Below are 18314 nucleotides of genomic sequence, written 5' to 3' on the forward strand. Positions count from 1 at the left end.
CCCCCAGCTCCCTCAGCCTCTCATCCTCTCCTCACAGGGCTGTGTTCCAGGCCTCTCACCAGCTTTGTCACCCTTCTCTGGACATGTTCCAGCACCACAACATCTCTCTTGATTTGAGGAGCCCAGAACTGGATGCAGGACTCAAGGTGTGGCCTGAGCAGTGCTGATTCCAGGAGCAGAATAACCTCCCTTGTCCTACTGGCCACACTGCCACACTGTTCCTGATCCAGGCCAGGATGCCATTGGCTCTCTTGGCCACCTAGGCACACTGGTGGCTCATTTTTGCTATCTTCTATTAGGCACTGTGAGATAAAGTAGGACAGTCCAATCTATTAGCATATTGGTCCAACTAGGATGGCACTGACTATATCCTGGTGTTAATTTTAAGCCCTCTAAGGCTTTAGCACTCTCAGTCCCCAGTCTGTCTTGCCAGGAGAGGAATGATCCATCTGCTTGCCTCACATCTCTGTCCTACATGTGCATGATAGGGTTTATGAGACTGGACAGGACCTCACCACATTCATGGGCTTGGCATTTGGGCAGCATCCTCAATGCTTCTGTTTTACAGCTAGGAGGAGATAGCTCATAATAGGTCTGTCTGTGTCTGCTGGGCACCCACACCCCGATTCATGGCTGCCCAGGTCATCAATGATGGAATGAAGATCCTAAGAGAGCTCTGACCCCAGATTCCATTCAAAGGTCTCTGGTGGTATGCTGGCAAAAGCCACGAGTGAAGCAGGCAGAGTGTGTGAATTCATCTATGCAAACCCATGCTGCAGACAATGGAGCCATCATCCTCAAATCCTCCACAGACATTTCAAAGTCATTTTCCCCATACTTTGTGCACAATATACCACTTGTTTAATTCACATCAGAGAATTTCTTGTGAGCACATTTGAAAAGTCTTTTACAATTGCTTGGTCTATAGGAAAAAAAACCCAAACAATTAAAAAAGGCTGTATTTTATCATGGAGACATGGTAATTTTACAGCATCCCAGAGAAAAGGACCCTACCAGAGGGTCCCATCAGCAGTGTCACACAAGGATGTTCCCATCAGCAGTGTCACAGAAGGATGTTCTTGTGGAAGCTGCTTAGATGAGAACAAATTTCAAAGCTGACTCCCCCAAAACCTAATTACTATCTTCAAAGATCTCTATAAACATCCTTACTTAAGCCTAGAGGTTTCACCCCTCTTTGCCCACAAACATAACTAGCAGACCCCTCCTCAAGGACCTGCTTTAACTGCACCCCTCGGGCTTGAACAGCTGCTCCCCTCCTGTCTTCCACTGACCGGTAACAAGGTACTTGCCACGGAGGTGACTGCCACCTTTCAGTCACCACTTTGCACACTTCTAGAGGGGCATAAATCAGCTGCACAAAGTTAGGTGACAGAGCATCAGCAGGCTGGGTTTGATAATTTTCCAAGCAGTTGAGCCAGACTGCCTCCCTGACCTTGTGTTTCTGTCTCCCTGCTTTTCCTGCAGAGCGCCTGGTTCTTCACCCTCCCTGCCCACAATCCTGCCACTGTCGGTGCCAAAGCCTTCCCAGCTGCTGCTTCTGCCATCTGGAACAGCCTGCCCAGATCTCACTGCTTCATTGCCTCTCTGTCTCTGTTCAAGTCTCTATCCTTTCCTCCTCATTTATTACTACATCATTTTTCTCTTTCCCTCTGCTGTTTCTTGGTTTTGTTAACTCTGTCGTGCCCCTTGGGCTTCAGCTCAAATAAAACATGCTCAAAGAAGAAATATTTTGTGTGTCCTGGTTTGAGTCAGAACAGAACTAATTCTGTTCAGTGGTTTGACTTCTCTGCTCAGTGAGGGCACTTTCTGAAGTTCAGGTGTGCTTGCTGAGACAGTGCCTCCTTCTAGCAGTGAGAATGCTGATGGTTAGAGTTGCTACCATGGGTTGGGGTAGCAAACCAAGGTCACTACTAAACTACAGGTACTATGGGAGGTGAAGAGTAAGTGGTCACACCTGCAGGGAGGAACGGATGGGACAGGTGGCCCTAAACTGACCAATAAAGGACTTCATTCCATGGAAGTCATACTCAATACAGACTTGAGTGATCATGAGGGTCATGACTCTCTATGATGGTTTGGGTTTGACCTGCCCCCCTCCACTTTGGAAAATCACCCAGACTAGGCTCAGCAGCTCTGGAAATTGAATGAAGCTTTGTATTTACAGCTTAGCCCAATACACAAGCAGGTAGTTACAATATCTACAGCTATAGATGGAAATATACAAGTTAAAAGGTAATACAGAGGCACAACAGCCCTCCCAGAAACTTGAGTCCCCAGGAGGGGCTCTCAACCACCCTTCCACCTTCCTCCCATCCCTCTACCTTACCCAAGATCTTGCCTTATGTTTAAGGTAGTATGGAAGGTTGGCCAGGGGGCTTAGGAAGAAGGTGGATTAGTCAGACAGCAGGTTAAGTCAGAGAGAGAGAAGTTCAGCCCAAAGCCCAGAGAACAACTCTTGTTATCTATGTTTTTGTTCTTATTCTTATACACCTCAGCAAGCCTATGAGTGCAGTAGACATCACCACTGTTTCCTTTTCACAGCCTGTACTCTAATGTTTCTCACCAAAACATTCCAGCTAGCTCCAAACTAGCACACTCTCTTCCTTTTCTTCAGAGGCCAAAATCGAAGGAGAACTCCATCTGTTCTGCCTTTGATCACAGCCCATGAGCTCCTGAGTCCAGTTAGAGAATCTAGCTCCCAAATCTGGTTCTCATCTGCTGCTGAGTCCAGTCTGAGACTTTCCCAGTTCCTGCCCACAGCATGAGTGTTGACAGTGACTAATTGCCATCAGGGGAGATTGGAGTCCATACTGGCTTTGTTTATACTTTCATATATTTAATTTTATTGTTGTTATTTTCATTAAAGTAGCTTAGTTTTCCTTTCCAACCCATCAGTCTCTCTCTTTTTCCTCCTTTTAGGAAGGTATACGGCTTAATAAAGAGCATCTATCAGTTGTTAAGCCCAGCCCTAACCCTTAGCAAGTTGTTTAATAATGCTCAATATTCATTCTGAGAGTTTTAGAATCTGAGAAAAAAAGGAGAAAAAGCAGTAAATAAATGTGAAATAGAGGTTAGGCTCTAAACAGAAAAGCAATAAGAACGAACTCTATGACCACAATAATACTCATTATAAAGGGATTTCATATTTGAGGGACAGCTCATCATAGTACAGCCAGAGAAAGAGAACTTCAACCTTTCTGGATGTCTTTGATGTGCTAAACCAAGCTCACTTTTTTCCCCCCCTCCTCCCTGGTTCACAGCCTCACAGAATGGCAGAGGTTGGAAGTGGATTCTGGGGAGCCCAACCCCCTTGCTGAAGCAAGGGCTGCCAGAGCAGGTTGCCCAGGCTTAATAGTATAAAATAGAATAGAATTGATCAGGTTGGAAGAGACCTCCAAGATCATCCAGTCCAACCTACACCCAGCCCTATCCAGTCAACTAGGCCATGGCCCTAAGTGCCTCATCCAGTCTTTTCCTGCATCCAGGTAGGTTTGGAATCTCTCCAGAGACTGAGAATCCACAACCTCTCTGAGCAGCCAGCTCCAGTGGTCCAGCAACTTCAGGTAGAAGCTCCTAGGTTCCAATTTGTGCCCATTGTGTCATGCTCTGGACACTGCTGCAAAGAGGCTGGCTTGGGTAATTTGTGGTAGCATACAGTTCTCCCTAATCACAGACCACTGATTGGTGTGGCAGGAGGTGGAGCAGCTCTCTGACGTTTGTGGAAGGGTGGTTGGGAGCCCCTCCTGGGGACTCTGGTTTCTGGGAGGGCTGCTGTGTTTCTGTATTACCTTTTAACTGGTATATTTCTGTCTCTATATTCTATCTATCTGCTTGTATCTTGTGCTGAGCTGTAAATATAAAGCTTCATTCAATTTCCAGAGCTGCTGAGTCTAGTCTGTGAGATTTTCCAAAGTGGGGAGGGGGTGAGTAACCTAGCACCCAGCCCTATCCAGTCAACTAGACCATGGCACTAAGTGCCTCATCCAGGCTTTGCTTCAACACCTCTAGGGCTGGCGACTCCACCACCTCCCTGGGAAACCCATTCCAATGCCAATCACTCTATCTGCCAACAACTTCCTCCTAACATCCAGCCTAGACCTCCCCTGGCACAACTTGAGACTGTGTCCCCTGTATTATGTGTTAAGGATTCATGTATGTCATATCTTTTCCTGCACTTTTACCAGTGTTGTCTTGTGAATCACATCTCTCTCTCTTGTGTGATTTTATTGTGTCTGAAAGACTTTAAACTGAACAGTTTCAAAATTAAAGATGGAATGCATTGTTCCAGGGTGCTGTGAGCTTTATAGGAATTGTATTTATCTCATTCCCAGATCTCCACTCTGGCACAGGCTTCTTGCCTAGGTTGTATTCCAATAGGAGATATTTTGGGGAGGGACTTATCCAATCATAGAATCAAGCAGGTTGGAAGAGATCTCTAAACTCATCCAGTCCAACCTATCACACAGCCCTATCCAGTCAACTAGACCACAGAATCATAGAATCACCCAGGTTGGAAGAGACCTCCAAGCTCATCCAGTCCAGCCTATCACCCAGCCCTAGCCAATCAACCAGACCATGGCACTAAGTGCCTCATGAAGTCTTTTCTTGAGCACCACCAGGGACGGTGACTCCACCACCTCCCTGGGCAGCCCATTCCAAGAATCCAGTACTGTGGAAAATAAAAGGTAAATTTGAATATCTCCTCACATAATTGAGAAGTGACTCTCTCTCTCTATATGGACCCTGTACAATTATTAGTTAGGTCATTACTCAGTCTACTGGAGAATGAAGATAAATGGAAGCCGTTTGTAGCAGAACATTGCTGACGGTGCTAATGATGATGTAACAGCAAGTCACTATGGTGTAAGTGAGGAATCTTTAATGCAGACATATAGTTAGCCTAAGTAGGAGCCTGAATGAGTCATGGTGGTTTGCTCAGGATTAAATCTTCCAATATCCTGAGTTGTTACACAGGGTTCAGGCAGAGAAGAGGCAAGAAGGCAATTTCTGTGGTTCTGGGAGACATCTGGGAGGAAGCCAAAAAGAGAAAACTGCAGACTGCTCAAATGAGACTCACAGAGGACACAGAGAGTGCAGAAAACAAAGTGAGGAAAGGAAAGATCATTATTCATAGGTGGTTCAGAAGGGATAAGACATAATAACAGCTCAGAGGTGAATTGGTACCACATGCGAGCATAGATCAGGTGGAATGTGACAGTGGCACACCGAATGTATCACATTTAACAGTCACTAGCAATGGAGTGTGGCTGTCTTTCTCTGCAGTCTCTTAATGCTGTTTACACAGTCAGCCTTGTTTCTTAAACCTACAGGCTCATCTCTCCCTTCTGTGCCTTCAAGATGTCATTCAGCACCGTGCCACGTCCACTGACTCACCTGCAGCACAGTGACAGCTGCAAAGCAGGAAATTTTAGCAAAGCAATGTGAAGTAAGAGGTTGTTGAAGAGATAAGCTGTTTAATACTGCCTCACTCGGCCTCAGTGCCTAGGAAATAAACAGATTTTTCAGAGAATGGAGCCTGAGTGAGTGTGTATGTGTTAGATCCAAAATGCATGCAGCAATCTATGCAGTTACTCTCTTGTTTTTGGCTGCTGCTCTGACAGTGGCACACCACTCTCCGTGTGCTTGCATTTGACCCCAGTCTGCTTTTCAGCTGATTTCACTTGCCTTGTTGAAAGGGTCTCAGAACGAATTAGTTTGCCTCTTTTGGTAGCATAGGTCTAGTGGTTTCTACACTTCAAGAGAGCAGTTAGCTTAAAAGAGGTGACCTGACCTACAGAGATGGTAATAAAGGGACAGGAGTATTTAGGAGACTAATTTAATTTCAAGCTCTGTAAGGGGATATGGATGATAATTGCAGGATCATAGGATGTTAGGAGTTGGAAGGGACTTCTGGAGATCTTTGAGTCCAACCCCACCTGCCAGAACAGGACCAGAGAACATAGTGCAGGTCACACAGGATCACATCCATACAGGACTTGAAAGTTTCCAGAGAAGGAGACTCCACAACCTCCCTGGGCAGCCTGTTCCAGTGCTCTGGGACCCTTACACTAAAGAAGTTCTTCCTCATGTTGAGGTGGAACTTCTTGTGCTGTAGTTTCCATCCATTGCTCCTTGTCCTATTCTGGAGCATAAGTGAGCATAAGTCTCTTCCTTCTTCACACTCATCCCTCAGATGCTTATATACATTTATTAGATCATATAATCATAGAATCATTTATCAGACAGACTGAATCAAAACACTGCAAAAATCCAAAGCCAACTCATGTAACTAGGTAGAATCTTTCATTTGAAAACTTGGGGCTGAGGTACTGGGGTAATGTTTTGTACAGTCAATGACCTGAAAGTGATATTAAGTTGGTACTGGGAGCATCAAACAAATCATAGAATCAAGCAGTTTGGAAGAGACCTCCAAGCTCATCCAGTCCAACCTAGCACCCAGCCCTAGCCAATGTTTTTCAGACCAGATCTTTCACAACTGAGCAAGTAACAAGCCCCCTTTTGGTTCTTTGGTAGCAGCAAAACTCTTCAGTCTAATTAGAAAGCTCCAGTTTCAATCTGAAGAACGAGATGGAGGATAACCTGGAATCTGGTTTTGTTTCATCACGGAGATGTAATTTACCAACATGAAATAGAGATTTAAAGGAAGATCAAAAGGTTCTCAGGATAAGCATTCTGAATAAATGAGACAGTTATCTACAGTGAGTTCAAACTACACAGACAAGTTGGTCTTACATTGTAATTGTGACCTTCAGCACCATCCATCTGCTACAGCATAAATTAGAAACCATCAACCAAAGGATCCAACATTCCGTTGATGAGATCATTTAGGTAGCTTCACTTCTAAACACTTCTTCTGCAGACTGCAGCTCGAGCTAATTAATTGGTATCAAGGAAAAAAAGGCACAGGCATGATAGATGCTTCTCTCCCATCTATCTTGTTATGCTTTGACGGCTCATTAGGAAATGAGGGATTGTAACACCTCCAGGAACTGAGAGGAGTCAGTACGACTGGACAGAACCAGTGGCACAGAGGCAGGAATTTAGGTGTTAGCATGCACAGAGGGCACCAGGCAGCATTTCCAAAGCCAAATAGAAGGTTTTGAGCACCTTAGATTTGAGGAATCGCACCCCAGTCATGAATTTCTTTGGGAAAGGTTCAGCAGATGTATATTGTCACCTACAGATACTCCTTAATAGTCAGTTAGGATCCAAATCACAAAGCAGTTCCATATTGGTGATGTTTATAAACAGTAACTGGGCTGTGAAAATTCTTAGAATCAAAGAATCAAGCAGGCTGGAAGAGACCTCCAAGATCATCCACTCCAACCTAGCACCCAGCCCTACCCAATCAACTAGTCTATGGCACTGAGTGCCTCACACAGTCTTTCCTTGAACACCTCCAGGCACAGTGACTCCACCACCTCCCTGGGCAGGCCATTCCAATGCCAACCACTCTCTCTGACAACAACTTCATCCTAACATCCAGCCTATACTCCCCTAACACATCTTGAGACTGTGTCCTCTTGTTCTGTTGCTGGTTGTCTGGCAGAAGAGACCAACCCCACCTGGCTACAGCCTCCCTTCAGGTAGTTGTAGACAGCAATGAGGCTGCCCAGGGAGGTGGTGGAGTCACTGTCCCTGGAGGTGTTGAGGAAAAGCCTGGATGAGGCACTTAGTGCCATGGTCTGGTTGACTGGATAGGGCTAAGGGAGAGGTTGGACTGGATGATCTTGGAGGTCTCTTCCAACCTGGTTGATTCTATGATTCTAAAGACCCCTGAGCCTCCAGGCTGCACACCCCCAGCTCCCTCAGCCTCTCCTCTCCAGGCCAGATAAATATTCTTAGCTCCTCCTCATGTTTTGTTTCTTCTCAAGAGAAGTGCTTCACAGTATAATATTGAGAGAGATATTGGGACGTAGCTTGAGCTAGTGAAAAACGTTTACTACTGGGGTGCTTTGTCCCCTAGAAGAGCCCTGCTGAGAAGCACAGTAAAATCACAATCAGTCTTTCAGCTTTGCTCCCTAGGAGTTTAAAGATTTGACAAAAGAAAATCAAGAAGAAAGCACTCTACTTCCAAAATTGCCTTGATATCCTCCAGCCCATCAGCAGGTATGCAGACATTATTAATATAAGGGTTTAAATAACAGTTACTCACATCACTGCGGTGTCCTGAGGTACACTAAGGGCTCTGGACAGAAAGTTTCAAAGGAGAAATCCAGATGGCATAGCTGATTTAACAGGCCATGAAGCCATGTGTGAGTCTTTCCTGCAGTATGCAGCCCTTTAAAGAAAGAAAACAAACAAACCTCTAGTTAAGTCTGCTTTTAAGAGACTCATTCTTGGTGAGTAAAGAAACATTGCTACACCAAACGAGTGGCAGCAATCAAAGCATTGCAAGAGAAGCATCCAGAGCTACTTGGGAACATACTGAAAAGGAAAAATCAAACATATTGGGAGAGGCTGTTTCAGCAGAACAGATGCCCACTTGTTCAATAAATTGCCTTGGTTTGTATGTTTGTTTCTTCTAAAAGAGAATCTTGAGTTCTATGTTGGGCTGGATGGTCTTGGAGGTCTCTCGTCTAGTCTAAACCTGCCCTGGCACACCTTAGAATCATAGAATCAACCAGGTTGGAAGAGACCTCCAAGATCATCTAGTCCAACATATCACCCAGCCCTATCCAATCAACTAGACCATGGCACTAAGTGCCTCATCCAGTCTTTGAGGCTTGAGGCTTACAGGCTCACCTGAGAGCTAGCCTCCTTTTAAACACCTCTGGGGATGGTGACTCCACCACCTCTCTGGGCAGTCCATTCCAATGTGCAATCACTCCTGTGAAGAGCTTCCTCCTATCATCTAGCCTAAACCTGCCCTGGCACAGCTTAAGACTTAGAGACTCACCTGTGAGCTTTGTGTGGCTGAGCATGACTGTAAATATTAAGTTGTCTACCAAGTGTGGCTATTGATCCTTCATTTGAAACCAGCTAGGAGGAATTAGGTATGCCTCTAACTACCGCCTTTAATTCTCTGTGCCATTTGACACTAATGCCAACAAAACAGCTCATGCAGAGTAAGGCATATAAAACGGTGCTAATGGTCAGTTAGATAGTTAACTGCTGTCACCTCTCACATCATTCACAACTAATGACACGAAACAGTGAGACCAGAAGTCATGCTGATAAGTCTGGGCACAGGGGATTAATAAAAGAGACTGTATTTATCCAGGCAGAAAATAAACAAGGGGTCGGCACAATTCCATTGCTGCTTTTACTTAACATAGGTTGATAATGCATCTCTTCCCTCTTTATACCTTTTTCATTACTGAGCAATTCCAATAAATGATTAAACTGCTGATTATGGTCTGTAATCCAAGTCACCAAAAGTGAGCTAGAGGCAGCCACAGAAGTAACCTACAGAGCAACGTTTGCATTGTAAATTGCCACCTGGGATTTGCGAGCACTGACATCAAGTATGCTGCTCACATTGATTCTTATTTATAATCTGAGGTAATGATTAAATCACAGAAATGGATTAGGTTTCGTGGACATTTTTGCCTGAAATTAAAATCAAAACAAACCAACAAGCAACCACCCCACTACAGGCTGCTGAGAAGGGCTGATGTTGCAGTTCCTTCGATACTGAGTCTTCAAGCTTTGTTCTCTGCTCTTGCCAGCGTTCCCCTGCAGAACAGTGACTATCAAGCACTTCCAGTCGAGGAAAATGCACACTGAAATAGTGGCAGTTGTTTTTCTGATGTTCCAAACTGACTGATCTGTTTCTCTGTATGCACAGCTTCAGTAAACAGACAGCTACTCTCGCACGTCTAAGTAAATAAGGTTTCTGCACATGATTAGAGAATCATGGAATCATAGAATGAACCAGCTTGGAAGAGACCTCCAAGATCATCCAGTCCAACCTAGCACCCAGCCCTAGACAATCAACCAGATCATCTCACTAAGTGCCTCATCCAGGCTTTTCTTCAACACCTCCAGGGATGGCAACTCCACCACCTCCCTGGGCAGCCCATTCCAATGCCAATCACTCTCTCTGGCAACAACTTCCTCCTAACATCCAGCCTAGACCTCCCCTAACACAACTTGAGACTGTGTGCCCTTGCTCTATTGCTGGTTGCCTGGCAGAAGAGCCCACCACCACCTGGCTACAGCCTCCCTTCAGGGAGCTGCAGACAGCAATGAGCTCTGCCCTAAGCCCTCCTCTTCTCCAGGCTGAACATCTCCATCTCCCTCAGCCTCTCCTCACAGGGCTGTGCTTCAGACCTCTTACCAGTTTTGTTGCCCTTCTCTGGACACATTCCAGTACCTGAACATCTCTTTTGAATTGAGTAGCCCAGAACTGGACACAGCACTGAAGATATGGCCTGAGCAGTGCTGAGCACAGGGGCAGAAGAACCTCCCTTGTCCTGCTGCCCACACTGTTCGTGATCCAGCCCAGGATGCCATTGGCTCTGCTGCTCGCCTGGGCACTCTGCTGCCCACCTGGGCACACTGCTGCCTCCTGTTCAGCTACTATCAACCAGCATCCCCAGGGCCCTCTTTGCCTGGGTGCTCTCAGCCACTCTGTCCACAGCCTGTAGCACTGCTTGGGGTTGTTGTGGCCAAAGTGTAGAACCCTGCACTTGACCTTGTTCAATCTCATCCCATTGGCCTCTGCCCACCCATCCAGCCTGTTAAGGTCTACACATTAATAAGAAACCATGACTAGAAGCAGTTTGGTGATTCATATCAGCTACATAATCAGCTACAGTTACAATCCTTCCAGGTTTTTTTTTCTCCAGTTTAGGAGATGTTTGATGTAATCCAAGACCTGCTGGAAGAGTCCAGTGGAGAGCCATGAGGATGGCTGGGGGACTTGAGCACCTCCCTTACAAAGAGAGAATGAGAGCCCTGGAGAAAAGACTGAGAGGAGATCTGATCAGTGTCTATGAATCCCTGAGGGGTTGGTGTCAAGTGGATGGGGCCAATCTCTTTTTGGTGGTCAGCAGCAATAAGACAAGGAGCAACAGTTACAAACTTACACCTAGAATATTTCACATCAACACGAGAAGGAGCTTCTTTACAGTGAGGATGACAGAGCACTGGAATAGGCTGCACAGAGAGAGACTGTGGAGTCTCCTTCTCTGGAGACTTTCCAAACCCACCTGGATGCATTCCTGAGTGAACTACCCTAGGGGATCCTGCTTGGCAGGGAGGTTGGACTGAATGATCTGTGGAGGTCCCTTCCAACCTCTAGTGTTCTGTGCTTCTGTGAGTCTATCCAATTATGACATCTGCAATTACTTTGTTATCTAACTCACACAACACTCTGTATCAGAAGCTTACACCCATTCTGAACTCTTTTATTTGCAGTGGCTTTCCCCAAATGCAACTCTTGTCAGGGATTTTCTTAACTAATTTGCCTTTTTCTTGTTCTTTTGTTTACTAACTGAATAATTGTCAGAGTGTAATTAACACAGATGTCACATGTGCCTAGTTTGCAGGTTCAGGTTAAATTTATGCTACTGCATATGGAAGTGTCTCATTAGATTGCCATCTGAAATGGTGAAGGAGTTACTGTATTTTGAGCAAAGCCTTTATCACAGGCTTTTAGTCAGTGGCACTACAATGTTTTCATTAGTTGGCAGTTTCTAAAAGGAGGCTTTCCTGTTAAGCCTTATGTAAATCCAAGTTTGCTGAGGTGGAAATAGTTGTGAATTATCATAAAATCACAGAATCAAGCAGGTTGGAAGAGACCTCCAAGATGATCCAGGCCAACCTAGCACCCAGCCCTAGCCAGTCAACCAGACCATGGCACTAAGTGCCTCAGCCAGGCTTTTCTTCAACACCTCCAGGGACAGTGACTCCACCACCTCCCTGGGCAGGCCACTCCAATGCCAATCACTCTCTCTGCCAACAACTCCCTCCTAACATCCAGCCTAGACCTCCCCTGGCACAACTTGAGACTGTGTCCCCTTTTTCTATTGCTGCTTGCCTGGCAGAAGAGCCCAACCCCACCTGGCTGCAGCCTCCCTTCAGGTAGTTGTAGACAGCAATGAGGTCTCCCCTGAGCCTCCTCTTCTCCAGGCTGCACACCCCCAGCTCCCTCAGTCTCTCCTCACAGGGCTGTGTTCCAGGCCTCTCACCATCTTCATCACCCTTCTCTGGACACTTTCCAGTACCTGAACATCTCTTTTGAACTGAGGAGCCCAGACCTGGAATCAGTACTCAAGGTGTGGCCTGACCAGTGCCGAGTACAGGGTAAGAGTAACCTCCCGTGTCCCACTGGCCACACTGCTCCTGATGCAGGCAGGTTTGCACAGAGAGTGGCTGCTCCTCGCAGGGATAGCACCCATGGTTAGCTAGCACCAAGGGCTGGGCTGCAGAGAGGAGCTTCCTTAGGCTTGCTCCAGCACCTACCAGGACCCCGAGGCTCCTTTCTGCCTGGCTGCTCTCAGCCACTCTGTCCCCAGCCTGCAGTGCTGCCTGGGGTTGTTGTGGCCAAAGTGTAGAACCCTGCACTTGGCCTTGTTAAATCTCATTCCCTTGGCCTCTGCCCACCCATGCAGCCTGTCCACATCCCTCTGCAGGGCTCTGCTACCCTCCAACAGATCCACACCTGCTCCTTACACACTAATGTAACTCAGACACTAAACCCCCAGCATATCTGGACGTTTTCTACGTTTTGTAGGCAAAAGTTTTACAGCAAGGTTCTTGATATCATGGTCTTGAATTTTCCCAACTCTCTGAATTCCAAACTTATTTCCTATTACGGTGATTTAATTTCCAGGGATTTCCCTTCCATCAACTCCTTTCTCTTTTGGTGACACTTGCTGGCTTTGAAGAACTTCAGCTTCAGATTCAAAAGCTTTGGCAACAAATGCATTTGTTTGTCAGCAGTCACACAGAATCACAGAATATGGTTTTGGTGTGTAACAGCCTTGTTGGCTTTACTTAATCCAGGAGGAAAACGATTGTCAACTAACCCAGGACACATTTGGAAAGGGATCTGTAGTGCACTGCCTGGGAACACGATGACAGATTTGGAGCTGCCTGCATTTCCAAGTGAAATCTAATTTTCCTTCCATGAGCACACTCTTTGAGAAATGAGCCCTTATTTATGCAAATTGCTTTTAAATGAGAATATTTAATGGAAGGGTTTGATCCCCATATAATGAAAGCTCTTATAAATGTGCACCTAGGCAGCACAGACAGCCCCACTGCCTCTTCAGGCACTTACTCTGACACTTGCTTCATTGTTTTTTTGCTCTTTGTCAAAGTTTGAGCTGCAGGTTTCTAATTAGAATGAGAAACAAGTGAAGGATAGCTTGGTCTCCAAGCTGGTGAAACATGGCTTTGATGGGTGGAACACCAGATGGATAAAGAACTGGCTTGATGACCACACCAAAGAGTGGCTGTCAAAGGTTCCATGTCCAAGTGGAGGCCAGCAACAAGTGGAGTTCCTCAGGGACCAGTCCTGGGGCCAGTCCTGTTCAACATCTTTGTCGGTGCCATGGGCAGTGGCACTGAGTGCACCCTCTTCAGGTTTGCTGATGACACCAAGCTGTGTGGTGCAGCAGACAGGCTGGAGGACAGGGATGCCATCCAGAGAGACCTGCACAAGCTGGAGAGGTGGGCACAAGCCAACCTCAGGAGGTTCAACAAGACCAAGTGCAAGGTCCTGCAGCTGGATTGAGGCAATGCCAAGCACAAATCCAGGCTGGGCAGTGAGTGGCTGGAGAGCAGCCCAGAGAAGAGGGACTTGGGGGTGCTGGTGGACAAGAAGGTCAACATGAGCCAGCAGTGTGCACTTGCAGCCCAGAAAGCCAACCAGAGCCTGGCTGCATCAGGAGAAGTGTGGCCAGCAGGTTGAGGGAGGTGATTCTCCCTCTCTGCTCTGCTGAGACCTCACCTGGAATACTGCATCCAGTTCTGGACCCCCCATTACAAGAGGGCTGTGAAGATGCTGGAGTGTGTCCACAGAAGGGCCACGAGGACGCTCAGAGGGCTGCAGCAGCTCTGCTGTGAGCACAGACTGAGAGAGTTGGGGCTGTGCAGGCTGGAGAAGAGGAGGCTCTGAGGTGACCCTCTTGTGCCCTTCCAGGATCTGAAAGGGGCCTACAAAAAAAGCTGGGGAGGGACTATTTAGGCTCTCAGGAAGTAACAGGACTGGGGGGAATGGAGCAAAGCTGGAGATGGGAAGATTTGGTCTAGATGGGAGGAGGAAGTTGTTGAGCATGAGAGTGGTGAGAGGCTGGAATGGGTTGCCCAATGAGGTGGTTGAGGCCCCATCCCTGGAGATGTTTCAGCTCAGCCTGGATGAGGCTGTGTGCAGCCTGATGTAGGGTAGGGTGTCCCTGCCCATGGTAGGGGGGTTGGAACTAAATGATGCCTGTGTTCCCTTCCAACCCTGACTGATTCTATGCTTCTATGATACTTCCAACTCAACTCTTCTTCAGCCAGCCATCCTTACAAATCCAAGAAGGGCTGGCCAGACTGACAGGTGGCAGCACAGCCCAGTGGATGTTAAATTGCTCCAAAACACTTTGGGTTTTTTAAAGGAGGAAAAGGTTCCAACCTTCCTTTGTCTATATGTCACTCAAGATAGGGCTGGCTGTAGAAGTTCTGACCTTATCCCACACCTAAGTCTCCGAGGCAGACCTCGCACAGGGCATATTTGAATAGATTTGGTTAAGAACATACAAAAATTAAATTCTGATCTCTTAATATTCAGTTATGCTCAAACTATGCTGAAGGAAATCTCAAGGATGTTGTAAGTTCTTTTGGCATGCTAATGTAACAGATGCCAAAGCATGAATTAGCAGCTGCAACGGAGAGCTGCCGGCAGGTACTGATTTGTACGCTGATACGAACCCTTGAAGGTAATTGAGGAGTGACTTAGAAATGACTTCACACTCAGAGTAGAAAGACTTTCTTGTTTTTTCTCTTTCCCTACCCATAAGTTTGTCTTCAACTTCATCAGAATTTTGGGTTGGAAATTTCTGCTGACAATGGAATAGTTTTTTGATCTAAAATTGTTTCCGAGCTGTTCCTGACTGCACAGCTGCAGAAGGCTTTGTGGTGACCCAAGGGAGGGAAGGTGCAGAGATGGGAACAATTGCCTGAAGACAGAGATGCTTCTGCTGTTGCCAGTCTAGGCTGGCTTTTACTACTTTAGAGATATTGACAGGCAAGATGCTGGGGGCAGCCACGTGGAGAGGCACCAGGATGAGTGGGGGACTTAAGCATCTCCCTTAGGAAGAGAGACTGAGAGCTTCGGGGCTGTTTAGTCTGGAGAAGAGGAGATAGAGTTGGGATCTGATCAATGTCTTTAAATAACTGAGTGGTGGGTGTCAAGTGGATGGGGCCAATCTCTCTTCTCAGTGCTGCACAGTAATAAGACAAGGAGCAATGAATGCAAACTTGAACACAGAAGGTTTCAGCTCAACATGAGGCAAAACTTCTTTACAGTGAGGGTGACAGAGCACGGGAACAGGCTGCTCAGGGGGCTGTGGAGTCTCCTTCTCTTCTCTGGAGACTTTCCAGACCTAGCTGGATGCATTCCTGTGCAGACTGCTCTAGGTGATTCTGATTTTGGCAGGGAGATTGGACTGGATGATCTCTTCTACCAGGCAACCAGCAACAGAACAAGAGGACACAGTCTCAAGTTGTGCCAGGGCATGTCTAGGCTGGGTGTTAGGAGGAAGTTGTTGGCAGAGAGAGTGATTGGCATTGGAGTGGCCTGCCCAGGGAGGAGGTGGGAGTTGCCATCCCTGGAGGTGTTGAAGCAAAGCCTGGATGAGGCACTTAGTGCCATGGTCTGGTTGTTTGGCCAGGGCTGGGTGCTAGGTTGGACTGGATGATGTTGGAGGTCCCTTCCAACCTCCATGACTCTATGATTCTATGATCTCTGGAGGTCACTTCTAACTCCTAACACTCTGATTCTGTGAAACTAGAGAGAGTGTTCAGGGATTTTGCCAAGTTCTTTCTGTTTAGCTCTACTGAACACTTTGTTGTGAGGACTTCAGGCTGCTCTTCAGAAGAAATGATTACTTTGTCACAGGATGATGAGATCATAGAAGAAATGAGGTTGGAAGGAACCTCTGGATGTCATCCCATCCAAACTCCTGCTCAAGCAAGGCCAAACAGAGCTGGTTGCTGAGGGCTGTGTCCAGCTGGCTTTTGAATATCTGCATGGATGGAGGCTTCACAACTTCTCTGGGCAAGTTGTGCCAGTGCTCAGTTGACCTTACAGTGGAAAAGTGTTTTTTTGATGTTCAGGGACAACCTCCTGTGTTTCAAGCTTTGCCCATTGCATCTTTCCTGCTGCTAGGCCCTGTTGAAAAGAGCCTTGCTCTGTCTTCTAACATCTGCCTTCAGATGTTGATATATTTTTGTGAGCCCTGCTGAATCATCATCTGAGTATTTGCTTTGCTGAACCATCTTTGGTGGCACACTCAGAGTTGAAGCCTGTGGCTCTCTTAATGTGCCCCTAGACCTTCTCAGAGCCTTTCTACTCTCCTAGACCTTCTCAGAGCCTTTCGACTCTCACCACAAAGCTGTCTTATCATGAGTACAGACTTTTCTCCTGATGCTTCCTATCCTGCAGTTGAAAACTACCGATTAACAGTGTTGGAACTGAGCTAATGTATGGCCAGAGAAGTCAGATCCCCCTGGAAGATGTGACACATTGATTTTGGCTAAGTGCTGGCTCTGTGCAGCTATTCTTGTGGGTCAGATCCCAGAGTGGCCCAGTTTGGTGGGACATACTGGGTTTTCTGAGCTGAGCTGTTATTCACAGGTGAATAAATAATGTTGGAACCTGTTCCCTGTGATAGGAAAGAGAAGAGATATCAATGCCTAGAAGCTCCTGGAGAAGTCATTTCACATAACCTCAGACATAAAATCTTTCAGCTCACTACACCAATCTGATTTCCAAAGATTTCTCTTTTCTTTTCTTTCCCCCCCACCCCTACTCTTCCCATTCTGTTCCAAGTACAAATCTCAGATTTACCTTGGAGGAGAGTTCAGCCTTTACAGTGCCCATTCTAGAATCTCTTCTCCTCAAATTCACCTTCCATAAAGAGATTGCAAGGTGAAAAAAAGCAGTAAGAATAATCTAATTCCTGTGACAGTTAAAACCTGCTTTACTCATCTAAACTTCCTGCAGAATCTGATTCTTTGCCTGTCCCCTTACAGAAGGCTTCAGATTATCACCATCAGAAGTGAAACCTTGGTAACATATTCCATGAACCTCTTTCAGCACCATTATCTGTCACTGCTGACAAAATCCTTTCTTCCTACTTGCTGGTAACTATCCTGATCTCCTCCTTCTGGTTCAGCTCTTTTGCCTTGCTACCTTTGTACCCAACATGTGATATCAGCTTCTGCTTCGTTCATTTCCCACTTACCTCTTTGTCCATCACCTGTTACCTTGATAACTCCTCTCCCTCTCACCAATCTGCAGAGTATCTCAGAGGTGCAATTTCTATCAGCTGCTGCAGCAGCATCAGAGGAAAGCAGGATTCCATGAGTCTATGATTCTAGGAGGGATGAGCTAAGCAGCTGAACTGCTGCAGACTTTCACTGCATCCCCAGCGCACTTCATTTTGCTTTCTTGAGATCTGAGAAGGGTAGGAACTGGAGCTGAAGTGCCACCCAGACTCCCATGGCAACAACTAATCATTTTAGTTGCTTTTACTTTGTTTTATGTTATAGGGTGGAGGACTTTGCTGCTTGTTTTAAGCAGCAGAAGAGAGAAAGAGGCATTTATTTATTTATTTACCTAAGAGAATCCAGTGCAAGATATTGAAGGAGAAGTTATGCCAAGCCTTAAACTCTTGCAAACATGAATTTACAATGAAAACACTAACAGATGCTTAGTGGTAAAAAGCAGAGGAGTGGTTGCCATGGTATCAGATGGCAGGGAAGTTAGCTCACTTTTAAACTCTCTGGCAGTGTACACAGAACCAACAAGTGGACAGCAGTGCTGGCAGCCATTTATCTCTCCACAGCACTTTGAAGGGCTGAACGGAGGCTACTGCTGCGACTCAGCACTGTTGCACTGGAAATTGGGATTGCCAGATGCTCAGCAGCAAGGCTGGCTGGGCTAAGCTAGGGAGATGAATGAGGAACACATGGCTGGATTCTTGCAGCTTGCATATTTGCTGTGCAAAGGGACAAAGAGCTGCTCCTCCTTGCCTCGTACAACCAGAACTAAAGAAAGCAAAAAAAGCAGGCTTTATGCTCTCTCTAACCTGGAGAGGATAATCATAGAGCTA

General features: G+C 46.4%; 1 long non-coding RNA gene across 1 annotated transcript in view; it reads right to left on the reverse strand.

The window, feature by feature from the left end:
- Nucleotides 1-4893: 4893 nt before the first annotated feature.
- LOC135179038 (uncharacterized) overlaps nt 4894-18314 on the reverse strand; it is a 60626-nt gene continuing 47205 nt past the window's right edge. The window contains exons 2-3 of the long non-coding RNA XR_010303878.1: nt 8198-8323; nt 4894-5047 (exon numbers count right to left, since the gene is read on the reverse strand). This is a non-coding gene — a long non-coding RNA (uncharacterized LOC135179038). The remainder of the gene's footprint in view (nt 5048-8197; nt 8324-18314) is intronic.

Source organism: Pogoniulus pusillus, chromosome 10 (genome assembly GCF_015220805.1).
Source record: "Pogoniulus pusillus isolate bPogPus1 chromosome 10, bPogPus1.pri, whole genome shotgun sequence".
Taxonomy (NCBI): Eukaryota; Metazoa; Chordata; class Aves; order Piciformes; family Lybiidae; genus Pogoniulus; species Pogoniulus pusillus.